This window comes from Zootoca vivipara, chromosome 15 (genome assembly GCF_965207765.1).
Source record: "Zootoca vivipara chromosome 15, rZooViv2.hap1.1, whole genome shotgun sequence".
Taxonomy (NCBI): Eukaryota; Metazoa; Chordata; class Lepidosauria; order Squamata; family Lacertidae; genus Zootoca; species Zootoca vivipara.
Window position 1 is genome coordinate 36,087,829 of NC_142598.1, and position 24,905 is coordinate 36,112,733.

General features: G+C 46.8%; 1 protein-coding gene and 2 pseudogenes across 2 annotated transcripts in view; all 3 read right to left on the bottom strand.

The window, feature by feature from the left end:
• The window catches only part of PTGR1 (prostaglandin reductase 1), a 107,401-nt gene that overhangs the window by 40,569 nt on the left and 41,927 nt on the right, over positions 1-24,905 (bottom strand). The window lies entirely within an intron of this gene.
• Positions 12,361-16,830, bottom strand: LOC118075242 (chaperonin-containing T-complex member BBS12-like; annotated as a pseudogene).
• LOC118097889 (DNA-directed RNA polymerases I, II, and III subunit RPABC3 pseudogene) lies at positions 21,035-22,156 on the bottom strand (annotated as a pseudogene). Its single transcript, XR_015947270.1, has one exon. The product of XR_015947270.1 is annotated as a DNA-directed RNA polymerases I, II, and III subunit RPABC3 pseudogene (transcript).

A 24,905-nucleotide genomic window follows, 5' to 3' on the forward strand; every position in this document is an offset into this window, starting at 1 on the left:
TCGCAAGGCAAGCTGGGAAATACTGCAGAGAACTCTGGGATTTTGTGTTGGGAATTTGCCCTTTTTACCTTTTAGAAACTGGCCTGAGAACGGAATTCACACTCCCCTATTCTCCCATTTGATGTAGATGCTAATTGGGGATTGCTGCAGCTGGGAAACAGTTTGTTTAGAGTGAGAGTGTCCTGATAAGAAGACCATTGCTTTCACATTCGGAAGGGGAAAGCTAAGGGTCATTTGTAATGTAAATCACCTGAAGCTCTGGAGATTGTCTCTTTTGAGTGACAACCCAAACGGTCAGCCTAAATCTGATGGGTTAATTTGAACAAAAATCAACTGTTGATTGGCTTTGTGCCTTTGCTCCCTCCTGGGCTCACTTTCACGCCCTCAGGGGGGATTAAAGGATAAAAGGTGGAAAACTCTTTTGTTTGAGGCTGGCTCCGGCAGGTTGCCCCTGCCTAGATTTTGCCATGTGCTCTTGCTGACTGTCTCTAAGGTGAAAGGCTTGCTCAACGATGTGAATCTTTGCCTTTGGCTGCGTCCTGCCTATGGAGACTCTGCAGCCAAGTTATCTTCCAACTTCTATGTGTTCAGCTGTTAGTAAGTTTTGTTGTTTTACTTTTGTAACCTTTCCTTTTGTTGAGAACTGCTTATGTTGCGTCCTTATCTTGCCTTGCCAACCCGTGTGCTTGCTCCTCTTTTTGAAGCGCTAAAATCTAGAAAAGATCCGTCAGAAGTAATTACCCTGACACCTCAACAGAAGGCATTTTTCCAGCAGGTAAACGAATCGCTGAAGCTGGTGTGGGTAGATAGATGTGAGAATGGAATTCCATTGTCTTTAATTATCATTGCTACTGAAAAGGTGCCTACCGCTGTTGTAGCTCAGGAGATCAAAGCAGAGGGCAAGAAAAAGGCTTCTTTGTTGATTCTGGAATGGCTGTACTTAGCACATACCCCTCCAGCAACAATTAGCTCATTAGCACAAATGTTTGCAGGTTTGATCTTTAAAGGGAGGGCACTAGTAGAGTTCTTTTAGGTTTAGATTTAGTGATTATTATTATTCCTTTGCCACTTAAGGAGTGGGACAAAATGGTCAGTCTGTCCATGCCATTAGAATCATCTCTAACAGATTATGTGGGACGAATTTCCTACCATATACCAGCTGACCCACGCATTTTGGCTCTTAATAAGATCCCTGTTGCAGCCTATTGTGTTATTGCGCAGCAACCCTTAAAGGGTGCTGTGTCTGTTTTCACTGATGGCGGTGCGAAATGGGGTGTGATGGCCTGGTATCATCAAGATAAATGGCTTACTAAAATCTCGCCCCCACAACGATCTGCACAACGCTCTGAACTTGCTGCTGTAATTTTAGCATTGCAAGAATTTCCAACGCAGGACATTAATATCATCTGTGATTCTCAGTATGTTTGTCCGGTTGTAGCATCTTTGCCAGGAGCGTATATAACACCCAATTTGGATGAAAATCTCCTAGCTTTCTTTCTCACGCTGCAGCGATTACTGCACTCCCGTACTTGCTAAGTTTTTATTGCGCACATTAGGTCCCATCAGTCTTTCCCTGGCCATCTGTCTGCAGGCAATTCTGTGGCGGACAGAGCGACTAGAGAGCAAGTTTATTCTGTTACCCCTTGGGATAGCCATGCAATGTTCCATCAGAATGCAAGGGCGCTGGCTAAACAATTTAAGATGCCGCTGGAACATGCAAAGGCTATAATTCAACAATGCCCTGAATGTTCCCAGGTTGCCTCTGCTCCTTCCACTGGGACTAACCCAAGGGGACTCCACTCTAACGAAATCTGGCAGATGGATTGTACCCAGTACATCCCCGGAAACATTTGCATGTTTTGATAGACACCCACTCACATTTCTTTTGGGCCACTCCACAGCGAGGGGAGGCTACCAGACATGTTCTTAATCATTGTATCCGAACTTTTGCATTTATGGGACGTCCAAAAATCTTGAAAACAGATAATGCACCTCCTTATTGTAGTCAAGCCTTTGCGGAGTTCTGCCAGCGTTGGGAAATAGACCATAAATTTGGGATCCCATATAATTCAACAGGTCAAGCCATAGTAGAACGGACTAACAAAATTCTGAAAATTAATTTGGACAAACATAAAAAAAACAGGGGGAATGCTGTGGGGCTTCCTCATATACAGGAATGGCTCAACAGAGTTCTCTTTACTTTAAACCATTTAAATATTTCAAATCATTTGTCCACACCAGTAGATGACCACTTTGGCAAAAGGACAAGTTTTCCTCAGCCAATGGTCAGCTACCGGCTGCTGCCTAGTCCAACTTGGGTAGGTCCCACCCCACTCCTCACGTGGGGCCGTAGGTATGGAGCTGTGCTTTCCCCAACAGGGTCCCCGATTTGGCTTCCCGCGAAGTACATACGTCCATGGAGAGATGGCCTGGCGTCACGGTCTGGAGTACGACTCGAACCCGGTGCCAGAGATGGAGAGTCTGCGGATTCGGGATCCGCTGCTGCCACCGAGGGACCGCCAGTCAAGGGAGCGCAAGCTGAGGGACCCACAGAAAGATCGCTACCGCGTTCCCCTTCAACATCACAAAGTGACCTGGGGCTAAATTAAGAGCCTTTCGGCGCAGGCTGTCACTTTACTGCAGGAACACCGTATGGAACTGACGCCGGAAAATCATCTTCTTGCGGCTTTTTCCTGTCTTTCCGTGAATTCCATAAAATCAGAGGACCGCAGCTGTACACGCTCCCAGTAATGGACATTAAGGACTCTGACCAAAGTTTCAAGGCAGACACCTTCCCTTCGCTAGGGAATGCAGTTTATTTAGTTCAATGTTTGAAGGAGACATTCTCACTCCGTTGAGGGTGAAGTTACATTGTTGCAGTTCGAAAAGGAACCTTACGCTTTGGAGCCCTCGTTTTGAGAGACTGAACACTTTCTTTTGCACTAACGGTTACAGTGTTTGTATTTTTGCTACAAAAGGTTTATACAAAGTTTATACAAAGTTATTTATGTAAGTTATTCATGTCACAAGGTTTACGATGTTGCAATGCACTGGTTACTTTTGACAGGTTGCGCCCGTAAAAGAGGAAAGCAACTGTCTGAGCACAAGTTATTCTCCCTCAGGTGTAAGAATATTTCTGTCCTACTCATACACTCTTCACATTTAAAGAAAAGAAAAAGGTGAGATGTAGCAGTGATCTTAAGAGTGATGTCAGCAAACCGCATCAAATAGAAAGCTAGCCGTCAAAACCCTCAGCTGTCAATCGCATACAATAGTTTTAGCATACAGCGCTGGCAAACCTTCCTGTACGTCAGTATGCATAAACACACATTCACAAGTTGGGTCAGGGGGACATTAGAGGGCAGCAGGACACAAGTGGACTGGACAGAGTTGGGAGGATCCTGATGGAACCGGTTAGAGTGAGTTAGAGCAGGGGAGGCTGGCCCAAACCTGAAGGGTCAGACTCAGGTTAGGAGGAAGACAATGGGAAAATGGTGGAGTTGGGGAAAAACACCAAGAGTCACAAGATGGAGAGGAGGGGGGTGTTTAGGGAGTAGGCATGTGACAGAGAGAGGTCGGAGGAGTATGTGAGGACCAGGCACTTCCTCTATGGCGGAGTTTTAGGGTGTTGGCAGGATGTGACATACCCAGGAACACCACCTCTCTTGGGCTTGACCGATTGTCATTGGATGAAGGATGCACCTCTTAGTTAATCATTGATAGTTCTGAAAATTTACAATAAAAGGGGGTGCCTGATTTTGTTCTGGACGACCTTCCGGATATACATTCTGTCTCCCGCTGTGTTCTTTATTGTGCGCTCCCCACAACCTGGCCTTAGGCTTTGTCCCTACACCTAAGTCAAATGCCTATAAGTTGTATGTTAGGAAATGTCGCTAACTCTGTCCATTTTGTCCATACTGTTTCTCCAGGGCTTGCGGGCGTGCACATTTGGATGGCCGGACACTCCATTGTCCATTGGGCAGGCCTCCGTGCTGGCGAGTCAGAACTTGGTCTTCTGCTTGGCCTTCCTCCTCACGCCCATGTGTCCTGAATGGGCAAGAGAGGCATGCGCTGGAGCGAGCGAAGTTTTTATGCTAGGTTGCCCAACTGCGATAGTGATACAGTTGGGGGAGAACAACCTCCCTACTTTGGACTCTTTGTCGCTGCGACTGGCTATCCTGCACGATTTGTCAGAAATACGGACTTTAATGCCGAGCACTGCCCTCTTCTGGTCTCAAATGTTACAACCGAAAGAGCCAGGAAGCGAGTTAACAGTGCAGCTGCTATGAGGGTGGTTGAGCTTGGGGGAGGGTTGATATTGCATCCCGGAATTAATGTTAGGGCCCCCCACCTGTTCCGGGAGGATGGGGTTCATCTGTCCCCGGCTGGGAACGATATTTGGTTGGGGGCAGTTGCTGAGGGTCTAAAAAGATGGTTAGGGTTGCATCTAAGAGATGTACCATCAGCAGCAAAAGCATTTTGGGCGGTGAAGGACTCGCTGCGCTGTCAGGATGGTGTTCTCTATGTTGATGAAAGGGTAGTTATTCCAGTATCTCAAAGACGGGCAGTTTTGGAGCAGCTTCATGAGTCACATCAGGGCATGCAAAGAACAAAAATGAGAGCAAAACTAGTAATATATTGGCCTGGTATGAGTAAGGAAATAGAAAAATTCATAGAAAATTGTCTAATATGTGCTAGATGTGCGCCAAAAAATCAAAAAGAACCTCTCATACCACATGAGATTCCAGAGCTGCCCTGGGAAAAGTGGGACAGGTGTATAGGTGTAATAGGCGAAGAATAAGGCCTAGGAGTGTACAAGCTGAGGAGAGAAAAGGTATATTGACTGGGAATAGAAAGGAAATGCAAAGTGATAACAGAGAGGGAACTGGGAGAACACCCAATATGCACACAGATGTAAGGCAACCCACATACGTAACCTCATATGGTAGGTGTGTGTATATGCCTCAAAGATATATGTCATGACTTTAGTTTTAATATGTGTGTTTATTATTGTATTTTTGATTTTTCCTTAACTTCAGTATCAAAGGGAGATGTGATGTATGTGACTTTAAGTGTGGAATCTTATTATGTGCACCTGAATCTTATTAGCTGGGATACAGGTATTTTAGTGGTAACCTGTTCCCCTCCCATTCATTCATATTGTGCATTTCCTCCCTTTCTGGGTGGATGCCATTGCTGTGTGTAATTCTTTAATAAACTATGACTGCTTCCTCATTGCCAAAGTCCAGGGTTTCCCGGAGACATGACATTCATACGGAATGGCCGTGCCAAAGGGGCACCCCTAAGAAAGGTGGAAATACGAGGTTTTCACCAGGGAACAAAAAAAGCGGCTAAAAAGGACGGAACTCCGCGCCAGCACCACTGAATGGTGGAGGATGTGGAGAGGAGTCCGAGCAAAATCTACAAGAGCCACCGTTGCAACGCCCGGAACTCGCCCGGTAAGCGCCCGAGACCCTCCGGTTGAAGGGGTGTAAGACGTGACCTCCTCATGAACACACTGCTGGAGTGTCTTTTAAGGAGAGTGAAGGATTCTAAAGAGTGCTTTTTATAAGGGAATTGGAAAGCACGGGGAGGAGAGGAAAGCCGGAGAAACAATGTAACTTCGGGGGAAGATCGGCTGTAACAAAGTTGCTTGTGGGAGTGGGGAGTGAGAGCGAAAGAACGAATCACCTTAGAACGTATCACCGAAAGCGGACAGCTGAAAATAAAGACAGAGAGTGGGAAAAAGGAAGGAAAGCTGGAAAACTGGGGAGCCAGGGAGGAAGAAAGCAGCGATTAAGCTGAAATACAGGAAAGCGGAGAAAGGGGAACGACTGTAAATCCTGGAAGGGGGACAACTTTAAAGAGCGTTAAAGAGTGGGCGTTAAAGACTGGGGAAAGTGAACGTCTACCCAGTGAATTTTAAGCACTAAATCATATGAGAAAATGGTGGGTCCACACTAAATGACTTAGCAAGATAGCACGGAAGTGGAGACAAAAGGACTGTGCGGAGAGCAATAGTGACACCCAGTGGACATCAAATATTTGGACATTTTTAACGCTTATTTAGAAACCCAGAGAGTGTGGAGAGCGACAGTGGACATCCAGTGGACATTGAATATTTGGACAATTCCAACGCTCATTTTAGAAACCCAAGGAGTAAAAGGCTGAGTTTCTCCAACCTAGACAAAGCAACTATATAACTGTGTCTGAATTGTACTGAATCTACAGGCTGAAGGGAAAGCACTGCGCTTGAATTATTTGCAATACTGTGCTTGAATTATTTGCAATAATGAGAAATTTAATATATAGAAGCCCACGAGAGGGAACTCCTGCAAGCAAGCTACAGGGCTTTAACAGGACAGTGGCTTTGGATTAAAAAACAGCGTTGAGTTTAATTATTATGGGATCCAGAACAAGAACATACATGATGGCAGCAAGATGACAATCATCTTCAAATGACAACGGCCCTCTAGGTGATATTAAAGACCTAATAACAGAGATGAACAAGACTTTAAATGATAAATTAGATTCAGTTGAAGCCAAGCTGGAGAACAACTCAGGGGACAGATCGAAGAAGTTCAAAGGGCCTGGCGATTGCATGATCTTCTTGAACTCGGGACTATTGAAAAATAATATCTTGCAGATGAAGAAACAAGAGTTTGGTGATTGACTGTAAATCCATTGCCATATTTAAAGAAATCCCGAAAAGATTCCTGCTGAAAAGGCAGAAATAAGAGACTTACAGACAACGCCCTGACAAGTAAAGGGATATGGTTTATGTGGGAGTTCCCCGAGGGCCTCACCTTTACCTTTAAAGACAGGAAAAAGGTAATAAAATCAGTTGAAGCAGACAATTTTTTTGAGAGATCTAAAAAGGAGTTGGTGGGAGAAGAAACAGACACAGGCTAACTACGTGGTAGGAAACATCAAGATAGGAGAGACGACTAATAATTTAAAACCTCCAAAAGCAGTTTATTTAGGTGTTGGGGGATATTGAGGGAAATTATTGACGTTTGTAATTTTATGATAAGATAATAAAATTTAACCATATTAAGGATCAAAGGTAAAGTTATTTGATATAGGCAAGAACAATGGAATTTTTAGTTTCATATCATGGAATGTTAATGGGATGAATTGTAAACTCAAAAGGAATAGGGTGGAACATATATTGAAAAAATAAAATAAATGGGAGGTAATTTGTTTGCAAGAAACCCACATAGCAAAAAAGCATGAGAGGATTCTGAAGAACAATCGATTGGGGAACGAATAAATCTCGGCAGATAAAAAAAAGAAAAGAGGAGTGGTCACATATGTAAAAGAATATTTGAATTCAGAGAAAGTGTTTCAGGATGAGGAAGGGTGGTAGGAGTAAGAGTACATACACCTAGAGGGGAAAATATGGTAATAAATTTATATGCTCCAAATGGTTGCAAAACAAAGTTTTTAAAAAAGATTGAAGGATTGCTAAATGAAGTTATAGAAGATGATGAGATTATTATGGCTGGGGACTTTAATGGAGTGGTGTTGCCTAGGATGGACAGATCAAATGAAGTAAAGGAGGCTTCCGATTCGTCGCGCTGGTGAAGTTGGACGCAGGGACTTCGTGCTCCGAAGTCCCTGGCTTCGTGGAGGGGGGGGAAGTCCGCAGAGCAAGCCGACTCCCCGAAAAAACACTGGGTAGAGAGTCCCGGTGACATAGTGCCCAGCTGTTTGCTCCGGACGCGAATCCTCTGCTGCCCGAGAGCTCAGTAGAGCAATCGAGAGCCAGCGGAGTGGAGTCGCGGGAGCCATTTTTGGGTGTCATCTTACCTCCTTGAAGTGAAGCTCCGAGTCCTCAGCCTGCAAGCGGCGGATTCTTCCAAGGAAATAAAAGACTTCTTCAAAGTAAGTCAAATCTCCATTCGGATCTTAAAAATTTTAAATTTGAAGATAGGAAGAGATTCTAAAGTAACGGAAGCCGATCTCTTCCAAATGGACAATCGGGCGGCGCATTAAATATTCCCAAGCCGAAAAGGGAAAACTTCTTTCAAGATTGCGGACCCGAGAGAAAGAAATACTTTTCCAAACCTCCCCAGCCCCCGGTGTCGTTGCCCCTTGAGGTTCAGCAGCAACAGGGGGGAGGACACTTTGACAGCTGTCAAAAGCTGTCAAATTGTTAAAGGACTAAGAAAGACGATTTTATTCCTGTGAATTGGAAAAATTGATTCAAAAGGTTTTAAAAGGATTTAAGTGGACTGTAAATTTGAAATCTGATGAGGTTAAAGACAAAGGATAAGAACAGCCAAGATGGAGCCGACAACGTGGTAGAGAGGAATTTTCCAGTACCCTTCTGCCCTTATCTCTGGTCTGCCTGTGGTCAAGTGAACTATGAAAACAAAATTCTCTCGAGCTTTCCAGGAGGCTGTGCTGGGCTATCTACAAACATGGGAAGATATCTACAAGGAAAGGCAATGCTTCAATCCAACAGAAAAGGAGAATGAGGTGCAAGAGCAAGATTTAGAGGACAATTTTGATTATGAGATTGTGTGTGAGGAGCAACAATTTGAGGACAATTTGGAGACTGATTCAGACCATAAAAAATATGTGTTGGATGATGAAAAACAAAGATCAGAACAAAGAGATGAGGCCGACAAGGAGAAGCAAAGTGAAGAGAAGATTGATGGAAGTGAAAATCCTGGAGAGACTGAAATGTTGAATGGTGTTAGTGAAGGGAGGGAAAGGCAGAAAGAGGGAGGAGCAGAGGTCTGGAAGTGGATGTGGGAAAGAATTGGTGTGGGGTAAAAATTTTAGTTTAAGGTACTTTTTTTGGTTTATGAACAATGGTGTCGGAATCTTGGCCTGCTAAAGGATATGCTGATCCAATTGGGAGGAGGGACATTGGGGGGGGGAGGAGAGATTTTTATAGTTTAAGGTTAAGAGCTTTCTGGAGGGAGTAAAAAGAATGGCTGAGGAAATATGCTTAGAGTTTGTTTTTGAATAATTTTGGTGATCAGGAGGTGTTTGGGTGGAAAACTGCCTGTCTCCCCCTTCTTACTCTTGGTACCCAGTGGCAGGGGGTGCCTTGAGGGGAGAGGGAAGGGTGGAGGGAAACCCAGACACAAAAATGGAACCTTTTGACTGCTGGACTCCTCGGGCTACCCCAGTGGCAGGGGGGGGGGCCAGCATGAAGAAGGAGGAGGATTGTGTTAATATTATGAGAATAAGATTCTGAATTGGATTAGAAAACCCGCCATAACTATGTAAAGAGGTTGGGAAATCCAGGAGGAGGAGAGTCGTGGAAGCCATTAATATTTTTCCTTTTTTTTTCTTTCCTTTTTCCCCCCTTTTTATATTTTTGCTTTCCCCCCCCCTTTTTTCCTTGTTTTTCTTTTTTCCAGTACAGTGAAGAAATAGCTGGGGGATAAGCCAATCCCCAGAGATCCTCCGCCTTTGTCCTCTCAGTGGCAGGGGGGGGAGGAAGGAGGGGGGAGGTCAAACCCAGCTTAAAATGGACCCCTTTGTTCCCCAATACCCATGGGTCTCACTGGTGGCAGAGGTGGGCTTGTGGGTGGAGGGAAAATGAAGGGACAGAGTTTATGTTGTATATTTTGTATGTGTTTTCTTTTTCTAAAAATTAATAAAAATTATTTAAAAAAAAAACAAATGAAGTAAAGGAGGGGGGAAATTGCCGAAGATTTTTTCTCAGATAGATAGTCGAAAATTATGATGGAAAGGAAATATTCTTATTATTCAGGAGCAAAGAAATCGGCCTCGAGAATAGATATGATATGGGTATCATCAGGCTTAGCAATACATGTAAAAAAATGTGAGATTATGACAAAATCCATAACAGATCACAATTTGATTATGATAAGGTTTAGAGAGAATGGAAAAAATGTAAAACGATGGAGAATGGATGATAGATTATTAGATGATGATTTATTAGTGAATAAAATGAAAGGGTCAATTAAAGAGTTTTTTCAAAATATGTGGAAGCTAGTTTATAGGTGGCATTTAACACCAGCCAAATTAGCAAAAATATATAGAAATGGACAGGACAAGTGTTGGAAGTGCAAAGAGAAAATAGGGGACTATTTCCACTGTTGGTGGGGCTGTAAAAAGATTAATCAATTCTGGACAGAGGTATATGATAAAATGAAAAGGATGATAAAATGTACATTCGAGAAGAAACCAGAAATCCTTTTATTAAGCTTGATACCAGGAAGTGTGCCAAGAGATAGAAAGGACATCCTCCTGTATGCAAGCGCAGCGGCCGTAACCCTCGGAACCCTCACAGAGTGCGTTCCGCGCTCCTCGAGATGGCCGCAACCTCACCGGAAGCCAGGTTGAAAGCTTTTCTCTCGTTCAATCTAAATTCCTAAGACAGATTTTTGCAGTCCCACCGTGTGTCCCAAATGCTGCATTACGTCTGGAAGTCTGCCCTCTGTAGAAACCCGATCCTGGCAAAGAACAATGAATTACTGGCTCCGCATAAATTTAAATTCAGACGTGCTTTTACCTTAGCCAGATTGGATGCGCTGCCCTCTGCCATACTCGAGGGCAGATTTCAAAAGATTCCAGCGGAAAAACTACTCTGCCCCTGTGGAATCGGCAACATGGAAACAGTGGCTCACATCCTTCTGTCATGTCTTCTCTATAAAGACTTGCGGCTCGATCTCATTACACCACTACTCATAACTATCCCAGGCCGCTCAATTGAGGCCACATTGTTCGTTCTTCTATCAGATCAAAATGACCTGAGAACAACACAAGTTGCACGGTGGCAAGTTTTTATATTGCTTTACTAAACCACACAGCTGCCGGTTTGTCTAGTCCAGGTGTGTCCAAGTCCACGCCAAACAAACCTCAACATTCTCAATTATTAAAATAAATAAATGAAATAAAATAAAATTACAAAGTATGGTCAATCCAGTCAGGTGCATAATATTGAGTCGCATTAGTGAGAATGAACCCCGCTTCCTGTGGGGTCCTGCTGGCCAGGCGATGCAGACAATATTGGGGCATTGGCTGTTCATCAGCATAGATTTTATTGTTTGGTGACTGCTTTTCAGCAAGAGCAATATTGGTTTGCAATCTTATTTATTTGATTAGAGCCACATGGACACGTCAGGTTGTTTCTATGCTTGGTTGCTGATTAACCCACTCCCTCCCCGTTAATTGCCTCTGTACATTCTGCCCATTTGAGAATCTCATTGATAGCAGTATAAAACAGTGCTTTAACAACAATAATAATATTTGCTAATATCCTATAAAATAAAGTCCCTGTGTCTCTGCGTCCAGATTCCGTGTGTCCCGTTTCCGCTCTACTGCGCATGTGCCCCACGGACACAGGGATTGGACCAGAGACTTGGAACGCACACGCGTGCTCTCCCCCCCCCAACCCCTCTGCTTACTGTTTACCTACCTGCGGCCGCCAACCACTCGCTTCTAAGCAGCAGCGCGAGGAGGAGGAGGCTGCGAGATAGACCCGTGCGCTTCTCTCTCTCTCTCTCTCTCTCTCTCTCTCTCACACACACACACACACAAACTGCCCGCCCGCCGCCACAGCAAACCACCCTCCAGGCGGTCACTGGAGGGAAACGCAGCCGCAACTTTCCCCTCTCACGGCTGCTGCTTTTTCCCTTCACCCCTCTCACGGCTGATTCTTTCCCCCTTCGCTCGCATCCCGGAGAAGCCCCGCTCACTTCTCTCTCTCTCTCTCTCCCGTTTATTGAACGGGCTGAAATACACTAGTTTAATAATAATAAGCACCGTGCAGATATTTACAATCGCAAATGTATTTTGTTAAGTCTCGAATATAATTGGATTAATTTTACTATTGCAATAATACATATGTAATAATAATAATAAACAACAAAGCATATATCACAATTCGTGCTCTCTATCGCTTTGTCCTGGGCCCTGTAGGTTATTTTGAGAATGATTTTGCAGGGCTGCGTAGCCTCGGTCTAAGGATGGCGTGGTTTGTGTACCACTAACAGCCTGATTTAAGTATAAAATTAGAGGTCTTTGAGGCCAGGATTCCAGTTCATACACTTTTGGTTGGGAACCCCAGAATATATTAGCTCAATATGGGGGTTTATGCTGTTAGATCTTTCGAGATCCAAAACTCCCCTCTCTTCCAGAGTTCTTCACTTCCCCTAGCACGCATATGGTGGTTTCAGTCTCTGGGGACTCTTGAACTTTGCAAGCCAGGCCGGCCATTCGGGGCGCTTCTGGCTGGGTTAACCGCTGGACTTCATTCCTCTTCATATGGGTGTACTCTTGATTGAACTTCTTGGATTGTTACAATGGGGTATCGCTCTGGCAAGACAATTGGTAACTCTTCCCAAATTATCAAGTTCAGTCAGGGCTCCTTCATGGACACCAGTGGCGCATGAAGTTGGCGGCCACATACAATTTAACCTTTCCAAGTTTCTTCTCATAGTAGTGGCACTTCACCTTGGGATGAAGGACTTCAGAGATCTCTGCGTTTGTCTTTCGATTGATAGTCGAGCTGTCGTCGGTGTCCCTGCAGAGCAGACGTCGAGTTCCAAGAGGATGTCGCTCCCGCTCTGTGCATTTGGAGCCTTGGGAGCGAGAAATCTTGAAGGGAGTATTCGCATCGGTTGCCCCCTCCACTTTAAGCTCCTATAGGCGCGCTTGGTAAGAATTTCTAAACTTTAGGAAAAAGGGGGGCTTGCCTCCATCAGTAGCTCCCCCCCCCCACAGAAAGGGAGGTCATGCAACATGTAGTTCATCTGAGGGAATTGGGATGCGCAGCAAAACACTGAATAAACACACAACAGCCATTTCCTTTTTCTGCCATCAGTAGGCCCCCCCACAGAAAGGGAGGTCATGCAACACGTAGTTCATTTGAGGGAATTGGGACGCGCAGAAAAACCTTGAATAAACACACAACAGCCATTTCCTTTTTCTGCCATCAGTAGCCCCCCCCCCACAGAAAGGGAGGTCATGCAAGACGTAGTTCATTTGAGGGAATTGGGACGCGCAGCAAAACACTGAATAAACACACGGCAGCCATTTCCTTTTTCTGCCATCAGTAGGCCCCCCCACAGAAAGGGAGGTCATGCAAGACGTAGTTCATTTGAGGGAATAGGGACGCGCAAAAAAACCTTGAATAAACACACAACAGCCATTTCCTTTTTCTGCCATCAGTAGCCCCCCCCCCCCCCCAGAAAGGGAGGTCATGCAAGACGTAGTTCATTTGAGGGAATTGGGACGCACAGCAAAACCTTGAATAAACACAAAACAGCCATTTCCTTTTTTCTGCAAATCCCTCTACGCCATGGACCCCTGCGATAATTTCCATCTGCATAGGGGTATGGAAGGCTGGCGCAGGCTACAGCCCTCAACCAGCGACCCCAGGAGGCCCATTACATTTGACTTGTTGTGCCAGATTCACAGGCAGCTGAGGTCCCTCTGCTGGTCCGAATATGAAGCAAGATTGTTTTCGGCGGCCTTTTCTCTAGCTTAGTTCGGAGCGCTCAGGGTGGGGAAAGTGGTGCGCGAAGACCACCCCGATGGGTCATCCCGTGGAATTAGGATGCAAGACGTATCTTTATCCAGTTCCCTAGCCGTAGTGCATATTCGCCGCTGCAAAACAGATCAGAGGGGGAAAGGGGGAAACATCCGCCTCCCGGCAACAGGTGGCCAGGGTCCTTGCCCAGTAAATGACATCAGTTGCTTCCGTTATGTGAGGCCAGCCGGCTCAGACCCGCCTTTAGTCCATCAGGACGGCTCCAGACTTTTACGTTCCCAATTCACCAGGGTTTTACGTAAAGCGATTGCCTTGTGCGGTGTTGATCCGTGTAATTTCTCTGCCCACTCTACTCCTATGCACCTGTTTTTAATTGAGGGTGCATTGAGACTAAGGGCTATCTTTTAAACGATAATCATGGTCATATGACTGATCCTTTTATCCATGTTGTTTTTAATTGTATATTGTGTGTATTCTGATGCTATGGCTGTCAGCTATGCAAATAAAGCTTATTGGTTGATTCAGGCTGGAGAATGCTCAAGAAGCTCCCAATCGCCCAGGAGGGAGAGAATATGCCAGCCGGGCATGTGTCTCTGCCAAGGTTCTACTTGCGAGTAGGACGCCTCCTGACAAAGATAACATAATGAAAATGTTTTATAGGCGGCATAGGACACCCTCCAAACTTGCCAAAATATACAAGTTAAAATCTAATCTATGCTGAAAGTGTGGAGATGGAGGGGACTATGACCCATGTATGGTGGGGCTGCGAAAAAGTTAAAAGATTCTGGGGATGTATCCACGATGAGTTAAAAAAAAGATGTTTAAAATTTCTAGAGAGAAAAAAACAGAAGCGTTCCTATCGGGTATCTTAGGAAAGGACATCCCATAATATAAGAAAAGATTATTCTTATATGCCACAGCTGCAGCCAAACCATTACTTGCAAGAAACTGGAAAGGAAATATTATCCCCACAAAGGAAGATTGGGTATGTAAATTAAGCGAATTCATAGAGTTGGCAAAGTTAACAGCAATCGTAAGGCATCAGACTAATTCAGAATTTAAGGTCAGAAGGGCAATGCTTTGAGGATTACATGAAAAAACACTGTTCTAAGGATAATATGTTGTTATGTATAGATTAAGTTTGTAAAGTAGAACTAGAAAAAAGTAATATTCTGTGGCTTGTTGCTGCCCTCCTGCTCATTCTGCAGATTGGGGTTTCTGGCCAAAAGCCCTGCACAGATTTCAGAACCAGGACAATTTTCCTTTTCATCGTTGTGTACGACTGCCAGTTTGCTCTTTTTAATTTTGCAAACTGGCCTTGCTTCCATGCCATTCGATCCATTGCATTCCAGAGCAACTTCCCTTAAAGGCGAGGGATAGCTCAGCTGCTAAAAGCGCAAGACACTGTGGATTGGAAGCCTCAAATGAACATGTCCTGGTTTGTTTGTTTTTGCCTCTTTGCTCTGTTGTTACATTGGCATGTGACTGCGTGGGTATGAGCTACCCAAAAAGTTGGTAAATCTTTCCAGGATCTGGACCAAAGAGAAGTATTGGCAGGACACGTTTCCTGGGTTTCCTGTCTTAGAGGTGCTCTTAGAGGTTCTTTGCAGTGTGCTCTTAGAGGTTCTTTTGCCTCCTTTCTGCCGCCGCCTGCCTTGGCCAATATATTCAGGGGAGTTTCTCCCCACAACCCCAATCCCGCTTCTGTTTCCACTAACCAGGCCAGCTTGGAAGGAGGACAGCAGAGGATACCTGGTGTCTCTGGAAGTTAAGAGAGGGGAGGAGGGTTCCGGCACCTGCCCGATCATAAAATCATAGAGTTGGAAGGGACCCCAAGGGTCATCCAGACCAACCCCCTGAAATGCAGGAATATGGACTGAAGCATCGCCTACAGATGGCCCTCCAACCTCTGATTAAAAACCTCCAAAGGAGGAGAGCCACCCCGATCACTGGGCCAGGAAAGCATCTCCTTCTGTGCAGCCAGGGAGACCGCGGCGTCAGTGCCGTCTTAAGCACCCCTGGCGCCGGTGCGGCGGATCCTTCTGGCGCCCTCCCGTCCCGTTTCCCAGTGCGGTGGGCGGGCAGGCGCAGTGCGGCTGCCGTGGGCGCAGCTGCGCGGCTGACCGGCCGGCCAGCGGGTGGGCACAGCTCGCGGCGCCCTCCTGGCGGGCCCGTGCCGTGGTGCCCTGCGCCACCCAGCCTGGACGTAGGGCCGGCCCTGCGCGGCACCTAGGAAAAAAGCTTTGCGGCACCTAGGTGAGACTGGAGTCAGTTTCACCTGGGCTCCGTAGCCCCACCCATGTTCCCACTTTGTGGCCCTCCCCTCCTGTGCCTTGGCCCCGCCCCTTGCCCCCCCAGTTTTGATCCTGGGTACGCCCCTGGTGCCAGCCACGTGAGAAAGCACTAAGCACCAAAGCTTTATACTGCTCTGAAGTTTTTGCAAGCCAAGAGTGGCCGGCAAGAAACCCTTCTTCCCTGGAATTCGTGGCTGCTTTCTCCAGATTCTCAAGGTAACTGAGACACAGGAGCTCCACGGTGCCACCTCCTGGAAAGACTGCTTTATCAAGAAGGGCCTGTTGCACACGCTGAGCACAGGTCCAAAACTGATCTTCGATGGCTTGCATCTTGGATGTAATTGGGCAACTAAGCATAGCTGTTATCAGGTGAATTCCTTTCGCTGTTAAAGCAACTGGCATTTGGCCATCCAACCCAACCCAACTTAACTTTAATGTTCCACTGAGGTTCAGACAGACACCCTTCACCTATGCAATGCTCATTTCACTTGGTTGAGGTAAGTCACTGTGTCTGCTCTTGTAACATCACTAAAAGCCTTCAATACATTGTCAGCTACCCTATTAATTGTCATATTATTCAGCAGGCATCTTTCCTCTAAACTTGCCGATGTGTTGCCCCGTACCAAAATCAGATTTACCCTGGACTGAATCAGGACCCACAATCTTGAGCGGTTGTCTTCAGCAGCCGGACTTTCTAAGAACATTCTTACATTCTGTGACCTGTTAAAGCCCAGTGGGGTGGTACTTTTCGCCCAGGTCACCATCGGCAAGAATAATACGAAGAGGCCTATCCTGGAGCTGCTTAGCAACAGCAGCTTTGTCTGGGGGTAATAAAGTGATGTACCCGGGACAGACACAAGAATGACTTTCAGACATACCTGGTAAACAACATATCACAACTACCGAAGTATTAAATCAGAAAGGATGGACACCAGCCATTCTGTTGGCAGTTTGCAGCTGGCACCTGAGAATATCTTGTACCAGTTTCATTGCATGCAAATTTCCATGGCTCAAGGACATTGCCAGTTGTCCCAAATCACTCAACCCCTTAAAATGTTTTTATCTTACTTTTTATCTTTTCTTACGGCCCGAGGCACCCAAAGGACAGCTTGGAAAGCTGCAGCTTTTTTGACTATACTCCACTTGCTTATCCTATAAGTAAAATTTCAATTTGATTTGATTTTAACACATCGTTTTTCAGATTAGCCTGCTTTTAATTTTAACTTTTAATCTACTTTTATTGGTACTCCATAATTTCTGCTGCTTTCTATTGGCAGCCATTTCGGTTGGTTTTCTGAGTGTTCACCCGTTGTGCCTTTTTATTCCATTCCAGTAGTTTTACATATATAGGATGGCTGATGATCGCACAGCAACTCAGATGGCTGCTTCAACGAAGGGAGAGGCCCATCAACGGCACCTCCCAGGCCTTGCGCTCCAAGTCTGCAGCAGCTGGTCATGTGGAGGCTTTCATTTCAAGTCTAGCTGGTGACCCTCAGGCCTTGGCGCAATTTGATGCTGGCCTGGATGCTCTTATACAACGCTCTGCCTCTTCAGCTCCCTCTATTCCTGCCATGGCGCAACAGGCGCTTGCGCAAGCCCACGCCTCCACGGGGCCGCAAGTAACACAGGAGCCAATAGGGTCGGCCCTTTCTGAGTCTTCCCCTCAACCTCTTTCTTCCAGCGAGGATGAGGACGTGATCTCGCCTTCTGCGGTCATGTTGCCAATCACTCCGATGGCCCCTTCCATGGCCCTTCCAGCTGCCGGGCCTCCCGCGCAGCAGAGGGAAAAGCAGACCCGGAGGCCTGGAAAAAAAGAGGTCCAAGGAGTTGGGCGCCAAGGGGACTGTTCCGGTTGCACAGGCGGGAGCAGTAACTAGTGTGGTTGTTGTCTCACCTGTCCTTTCTTCTCAGACCGCAGTGGTCGCTATACGACAGGAGCAACTCACCACTTCCTTGGCTGAGGACCCTCTCCCGGTGCCAGCAAGAGTCTCGCTCGGCGGGAAGCGTCGTAAGAAGGGTCGCTCGACGAAACGTTCCAAGCGTCGTAGGGACAACTCGACAACTTCAACGACATGTTCGTCTAGTTCAGAGGACTCAGAGTACTCATTGGACCTTTATTGGGCGTTGTTGGAGCATTCAGGACTTCCCAAATGGCCTTGGGCACGCAGGGCTAACTCTCATCGCGCCTGCTGTGGCATGGTGCAAGTGTGTCTTAATGGCGCACTTCTGCCAGAAACTACGATTTCCACAAATAGCGCCAGGGATATTATTCCGGGTAGCCATTTGTCTTCCAAGCTGCGCTCTCGTATCTTGGACGGCCGATTTGTAGACATCTTTGATCGATAAGGAAATTGTCTGCAGCGTATCGCTGGCCCATTTGAGGCCCCTTGTAATGGACCCAAGGACGTTGCCACCAATTAATATGCGACAGACTCAGTCCCGGCGTTGTCACTAAACTTTCGATGAATCCTCCCTATTATGTGAGGATCCTACCAAAGCAATGTGCCTCCCTTTGAATAACACTAGCCGAGTGTTGAAGGAAATGGGTTATTCCACAAACAACCCACTTAACCTTCTTACGCCCCAAATAAACCGCCTGTTTAAGTTAGGGGTCTGCAAGTAATCGAATTGCCGTAACGCGGCTCAATATCCTTTCTAACTCCCGACAAGTGTATCAGGAACCACCTTGTGCTCACTGTAAGGATTCCCTTCTTAACCTAAGGTTCACCTCCACAGCCTGTTGCTACTATGTGGCACCTCCTCCTAGCACTTGTCTTCCCTGGGCTTGACCTTGAGGTTTTAAACTATTTTCCTGCTCCTCAGGTTTAGTCTAACCACCTCCCTACAGTCACAACCCCTTTGAGTTAGGATACGTAGCTGGAATAACTAGGCACATCCACTTTTAATATAACATTTAAGAAAGCTTTATTTAAACTAGAGGACTTTTAAATGCGTAATGGTTTCATGTGTACAGGCTCTTAGATCATATTCTTAGTTTCATTTAACAATGGCTAGATAATATAATTCTATTAAACTCCTCAGAACACTCTAAGATCTCCTACTCCTACCCACACGCTCCCTCTCAACTCCCACAACCCTCTCCCGAATTAACTGCCTCCCATTCCTTTTAAACTCCTGGCAGTCCCCGCCCCCTCAGGAATGGAATGCGTCATTTATCTAGGAGGTTGGGGTTTAACTCTTTACACCCTGGAGTTCTTTTGCAAACTAGCCCAATCCGTAACATCCCTCCTTTCCATAACCTGCACCTCTCTCCCCTCGGAATAGTAGCGAAGAAGGCCCCCGGTGAGTATCGCCTCATTCACAATCTGTCACATCCAACAGACACTTCCGTGAATGACGTGATTCCTCCTGAGCTATGCTCGGTTAAATATGCCTCCCTAGATCACGCTATACGGATGATTCAGAAATTTGGTTGGGGGGCTCTGATGGCTAAATGTGACATCGAGTCTGCATTTAGGCTTTTGCCAATTCACCCTCAGGATTTTTGGTTACCAGGGTTTCAATTTGAAGGTGCCTTTTATTTTGACAAGGCCATGCCAATGGGCTGCTCCGTAGCCTGTGCGGCTTTTGAGGCGTTTAGCACCTTTTTGGAGTGGGCCCTTCGATTCAAAACAGGGCTCAACGGGGTGACACACTACCTCGATGACTTTATTTGCTCCGCCCCCAACTCGGGTGATTTTGTCGCCCTAATGCAGGCATTTGCGGACCTTACAAAGGAGCTGGGGGTTCCTTTGGCTGCTGACAAAACCGAGGGTCCGGCTACACAGCTGACCTACTTGGGTATCCTTTTGGATACTGTGGCACAGACTTCCAGCTTGCCCGCTACAAAAATTTCTAAATTGAAGGCCGTCATAAATGAGATGCTTCTGCCCAGAAAGGTGACCTTGAGGCAGCTTCAATCGCTGCTGGGTCACCTCAATTTCGCCTGCAAGGTAGTGGCACCCGGGCGCCCTTCTGTGCTAGGCTGAACAAGCGCACTGTGGGCTTGCGTTCGCCGCACCACCATCTGCGATTGACGCAGGACGAAAAGGCGGATCTCATTATGTGGCTGGAGTTTTTGGATAGCTTCAATGGTGTGTCATTGTGGCAGAACGTTTTGAACCTGCACAATGACTTTCAGGTTAATTCGGACACAGCGGGTTCCCTTGGTTTTGGTTTGTACTGGAATGGCCGATGGTGTGCGCAACACTGGCCCTTGTCCTGGCAGAACACCGACATCACGCGCAATCTAACGTTCCTTGAGTTTTTCCCCATTGCAGTGGCATCCATCTTTGGGTAGATGACTTCAAGGACCGCCAGGTGTGTTTCTGGTCGGATAATCTTGCCGTCGTGAACGTTTTAGCGAAGCAGTCCTCCAAATCTACTAGGGTATCTGCCCTTCTCCGGGCCTTTGTGTTACAATGTCTTTGCTTCAACGTAGTTTTCTCAGCCAGTTTTTTCCTTGGGTTTCCAATGAAATTGCTGATGCCCTGTCCCGTTTTCAGATGGAGCGGTTCAGGTCGCTGGTTCCGGACGCCTTGCCACAGCCAGAGTTTTTCCCGGATCGTCTTTGGAACCTTGGCAGCTTCTAGTTTTGCAGGGAGTAGCAGCTTCAGTCTCCCCCTCCACCTTGCGGGCCTACCAAAAAGCTTGGGCCGAATTCTTAACTTACAGTTATCAGACCAACGCGGTTGAGGGCGCAGCGCGTCCTTCTTCCGCCCAGGTGCTGCAGTACCTGGCGCACCTATTTCAATTGGGAAGAGCGGCTAGGACGATTAAGCTTCAGTCTGCCATCTCATTTTTCGGAAAATTGTTCTTTAATAAGGATCCCTGTGCTAAATTCGTAGTTCGAAAAGCCATGGAGGGTTGGGGTAGATTGCATCCTCCCCGCCCCCCTTCCAGACAGCCTATTACTTTCAATCTCCTTTGCCGAATGCGCATCAAGTTGAGGTCAGTGTGCTGGTCCAAATTCGAGGCTCGCTTTTTTTCTGCTGCGTTTTCGGTGGCCTTTTTCGGTGCCCTGAGAATAGGCGAAATCGTTCGGGAGGAAATCCGTCCTGGTTCATTCAGAGGTTTTTTACTTCAGGATGCACGCCTATCACCTTCTGAATTGTTGCTCACTACTGGGAGCTCCAAAACTGATCAATTGGGCAGGGGCTCAGTCATGCGCTTGCCTGCTACAGGCCAGAGGGGACCTTGCCTGGTTAAGGATGTCTCTAAATATTTGGCCAATAGGCCTCCCGGAGACGATAAAATCTGGAGCACAAAATGTAGCCCTTTCAACCTCCCAGTTGTAGAGGATGTTCTCAGTCGGCCTGGCACTCTGCCTGCTGCCACCAAGGGGACATTTGGGATACATTTTCACACTGCAGTCCTGGCGGAATCCGAAGAAAGATGATCTTCCTTGAGGCTGTTGATGCAGAGGCTTGGCTGGGGGGATGTGAGGAGGAAGAGGAGCTGGGGAGAGATGCTTCTTTTAACACGCCAGCAAGATTCCCTCCATGTACTTGGAGGGCAGCAAATGCCCACGCTGCCCCACACTGAGTCCACGCTGCTGCCATGACAGCTCCCAAGGTGGCTAGAAGGCCAGTTTCTTCATCAGGAGATAAACCCTGGAGTCTACTTCAAAGCCATGCAGATTGTTGGCATCTCCCTGGAGCCTCAGCAGCAGCCCACCGTAGGACACGTAGGCAGAGAGGCGCGTGGCGGCCTCTGTGGACGTCTCATCTCCCTCGATCCTGTACACTTTCCCATACATCACATACTCAAACTGGTCTGCCCTGGATGGCCTGTCATCAGTTGGGTTATATTCTCCATCATCCAAGGTCCCGTCTTCATACAAGGTGCTGGGAATCACAAGGCGGAATTTGTCACCAAGATCGACAGGGTAGATCTGTATGTTCACAACCAGGATCAAATCCATCTTGAAAGACTCGCTCTCACAATGCAGTCGGGAGACCCTGTCTAACTTCTTGCCCTCGGGGTCGATGTCATTCACGTCGAAGATGTCCTCGAAGAGGATGCCGGCCATGGCAACACGGGAGGAGCAGGAGAGCTGGAGCTGGGGGCTCCCGACCTGCTATAGCCACGCGCTCGCTCGCTGTGTGCATGGGGCTCCACTCTCCTCCCTTCGCTTCCGGCGCGGGCGCCCTCCATATTGGTGTAAGTTAATGTATTGCCCTGTCATGATTGATGGTTTTAGAAAAATTGTATTTAACCTTGTAATTTACTGTTGGACTTAGCTTTGCCAACCAGGAACCGTTGAGGTTTGTGAGCGTTTCAGCCTTGTTAAGTTTTAGTGTATGAACATGTTGGTAAGTAACTTTTAGAGCCTTATCTGCCTCTTCAGAGACATTTGCATATGCGTTATATGTTAGGATTTCATAGTAGATTCTGTTCCACCTTAAATAGGAACAGGCTTGGCAGAGGATGTTGAATGTATCACATGATATATATTTCCGTGGGTTGTACTATTGTAATGCTGTTAGTTAGTCTTGCTTTCGCTTTGAGGATGGAGACAGACACGTTTGGTCTATCTTCCGAGATGCTTTAGATGCTCTGTAATAAACGCTTGTAAATATGCAAGGACTTCTCTCTGAGTATTCCTTCTGCTGCTGCTGCTGCTGCCACACCACGCTAACGCTGGAGATGAGCTCTGCTGATTGCGTGCTCAGGTCACTGAGACCTTGAGTCGTGTTCCATGGGAATCACCGGGACTGAGGACGAAGAGGAGGCTGCCGGCTGGACCTCCCAATGGTGATATCCCAACAAAGGGTTATGGGCCCAGTGGAGACGGTGAAGAAAGAATCATGGGCGCCAGACTATGGATTGCTGGGCAAAAGGGTTCCGTGCCCAGGAATGGAATGGCTAATCGCCCAGGAGGCAGCAGGAAAAGGCAGTGTGATCCGAAAGCAGCTGGTATGCTGGAAAACTTCGGACACAGAGGAGAGAAGGTATGTGAAAGCCGGAGCTTTTACAAGCATGCCACGGCAGGCACGCAAGCAAGAGACTTTGATCTGTGTAGCCTGAAGTTTTATGGCGGGCAGTAAAACTTTCACAGTGATTAATGACTGTGAGGACAGTGGACTGTGAGAGAGCTGCAAGCATTTTTTCCGGTCAGTAAAAGAGAAGGGAAAATGGAGTTTTTGCACAGCTCTCAAAGAGAAGTTTATCAGAATTGGGCAAAATGTACACAGAAGAGGCTGCAGGATGCGGGGGTGTGGTATACAATTGCCGCAAAAAGGGGGAGGGCTAATGGCCCAGACCCTAGCAGCTGGAAGTCGGATGATTCTTTTGCGAGAGGATTGATTATCACAAGTTTGTGTCCGGGACAATTGTTTTATGTTGGTGCATGCAATTCAGCTTGTGAGATGTGGGAAACATTGAAGCTAGCTCTTGGAGGGGGAGGAAGCTGTGATGGCAATTCCCCAAATGATTGCTGGAGTGCTGGAGCACCCGGTTGCAAACCACAGGAAGAGCTGGCTGTGTCAGACCTGGTGGGGGTGCAGTCTCCAGTGAATGCAAGAGCTGAGGGCGCCACTTGGGAATTGCAGCAGGAGCTGGCTGTCGCGTCAGACCTGGAGCAAGTGGCTGCACAGAGTGCTTCAATAGAAATTGCTGAGGGCGCCAGTTGCAAATCTCAGGAGGAGATGGCGTCATCATCCCACACAGACGTGCAGTCCCATGGGAACGAAGGTCAGTCTTCAAAGTCTTTCCAGAAGCTGACACGTATACAGAAGCTTGCAGATGCAGCAGCTTTGTCGCTAAGGAGGGGCGAGGAGAAGCCCACAAATGTGAAGCTTGTTGCTAAGGTCCAGCCGAAGGGGGAAGAATTGCAGCCCACAACAGTGTCACGAAGCCAGGAGCAGGGGGGAGAGTTGAAGCCCACAGCTGCAGCTGGCAAAGAGAAAAAGTCTTCGGCTGGAAAGAAGGGGGGCGGCCAGGAGCAGAAGCCCACACAGCAGCAAAACGGGACTTTGCTGGCTTCAAAAGTTCAACACAAGTTTATTGTCAGTTCCACAATTCATAAGCACATTTGCAGTGACAGAAATTTGTTTACTTGTTTTTCTTCACAGGATGGTATTGTGAAGTCTAGTGAAGGACTTTTAAATGTGCAGGGAGCTGGACATGTTTACATAAAAGGACTGAACTTGACACTATGTGATGTTTTGTATGTGCAAGATGCACAAAAAAATTGGCTTTCCATTTCACAGATTTCTGAAGGATATGGAGTTTCTTTTGAAAGTGGAAGCTGTCTCATCAAGAAAGGCGATGAGGAATTTCTGAATGCTCCAAGAGTTGATAATCAATATGTGTTCACTTTTGATTATGTTGATGAAAATGTGGTTGATATGCCTGGAGTTGCCTGTGATGACAGCACTAATCAGCTTCTTTTTACAGGTGGTTTTGATCACGCCAATGGTCACCTGAGTTTGCAGGAGGTGTCCAAGAAAGAGCCTGGAGAGGTTCAGGCTTTAAAGGTTCAACCCTGTGATTCTTTTGCTGATTGCAATAATGTAATTGCTGATGATGGGAAGCTGTCTAGCAGACAGACTTCCACACCCTGTGAAGTGATTCATATTGATCTAGCTGATCAAATGACACTTTCAGGGGATGAAGTTGCAAATGGCCAAGATGGTCAACTGACTCCCTCGGAGTGTGAAGAGGGGTACATCAGGAGTGATGATAATGCTGATCCCATTGGAGTGAAATGCTCCCATCCCAGTGAAGGTGAATTCACTTCTCAGGAGCTAGATGCTTTCCTGGATGAGAAGCGAATTCAAAAGGATCTCTCACGTCCCAAAAGTTCTTGGGAGGGTGGTTTGTGTGAGGGAGCTGGGAATTCTGGAAAATTAATGCAGCAGGGACTTACACCCTTGTTGCACAGTGCCAATCCAGAGAAGATGCAAAAGGAAGGTATTTCCATGGTTCACCCAGATGGTGATGACAATCCCAAGGGGGTGATAAAGGAGGAAATTTCCCTGGTTCACCTAGGTGGTGCTACCAATCCCAAGTGGGAGGAAGGTGGGGGAATTTTCCTGGTTCATGCAAATGATGTGATTCACCCAAGTAGTGATGCAATTTTGCCAGGTGAGGATGGAGCAGCACAAACTGCAAATGATGGCCAG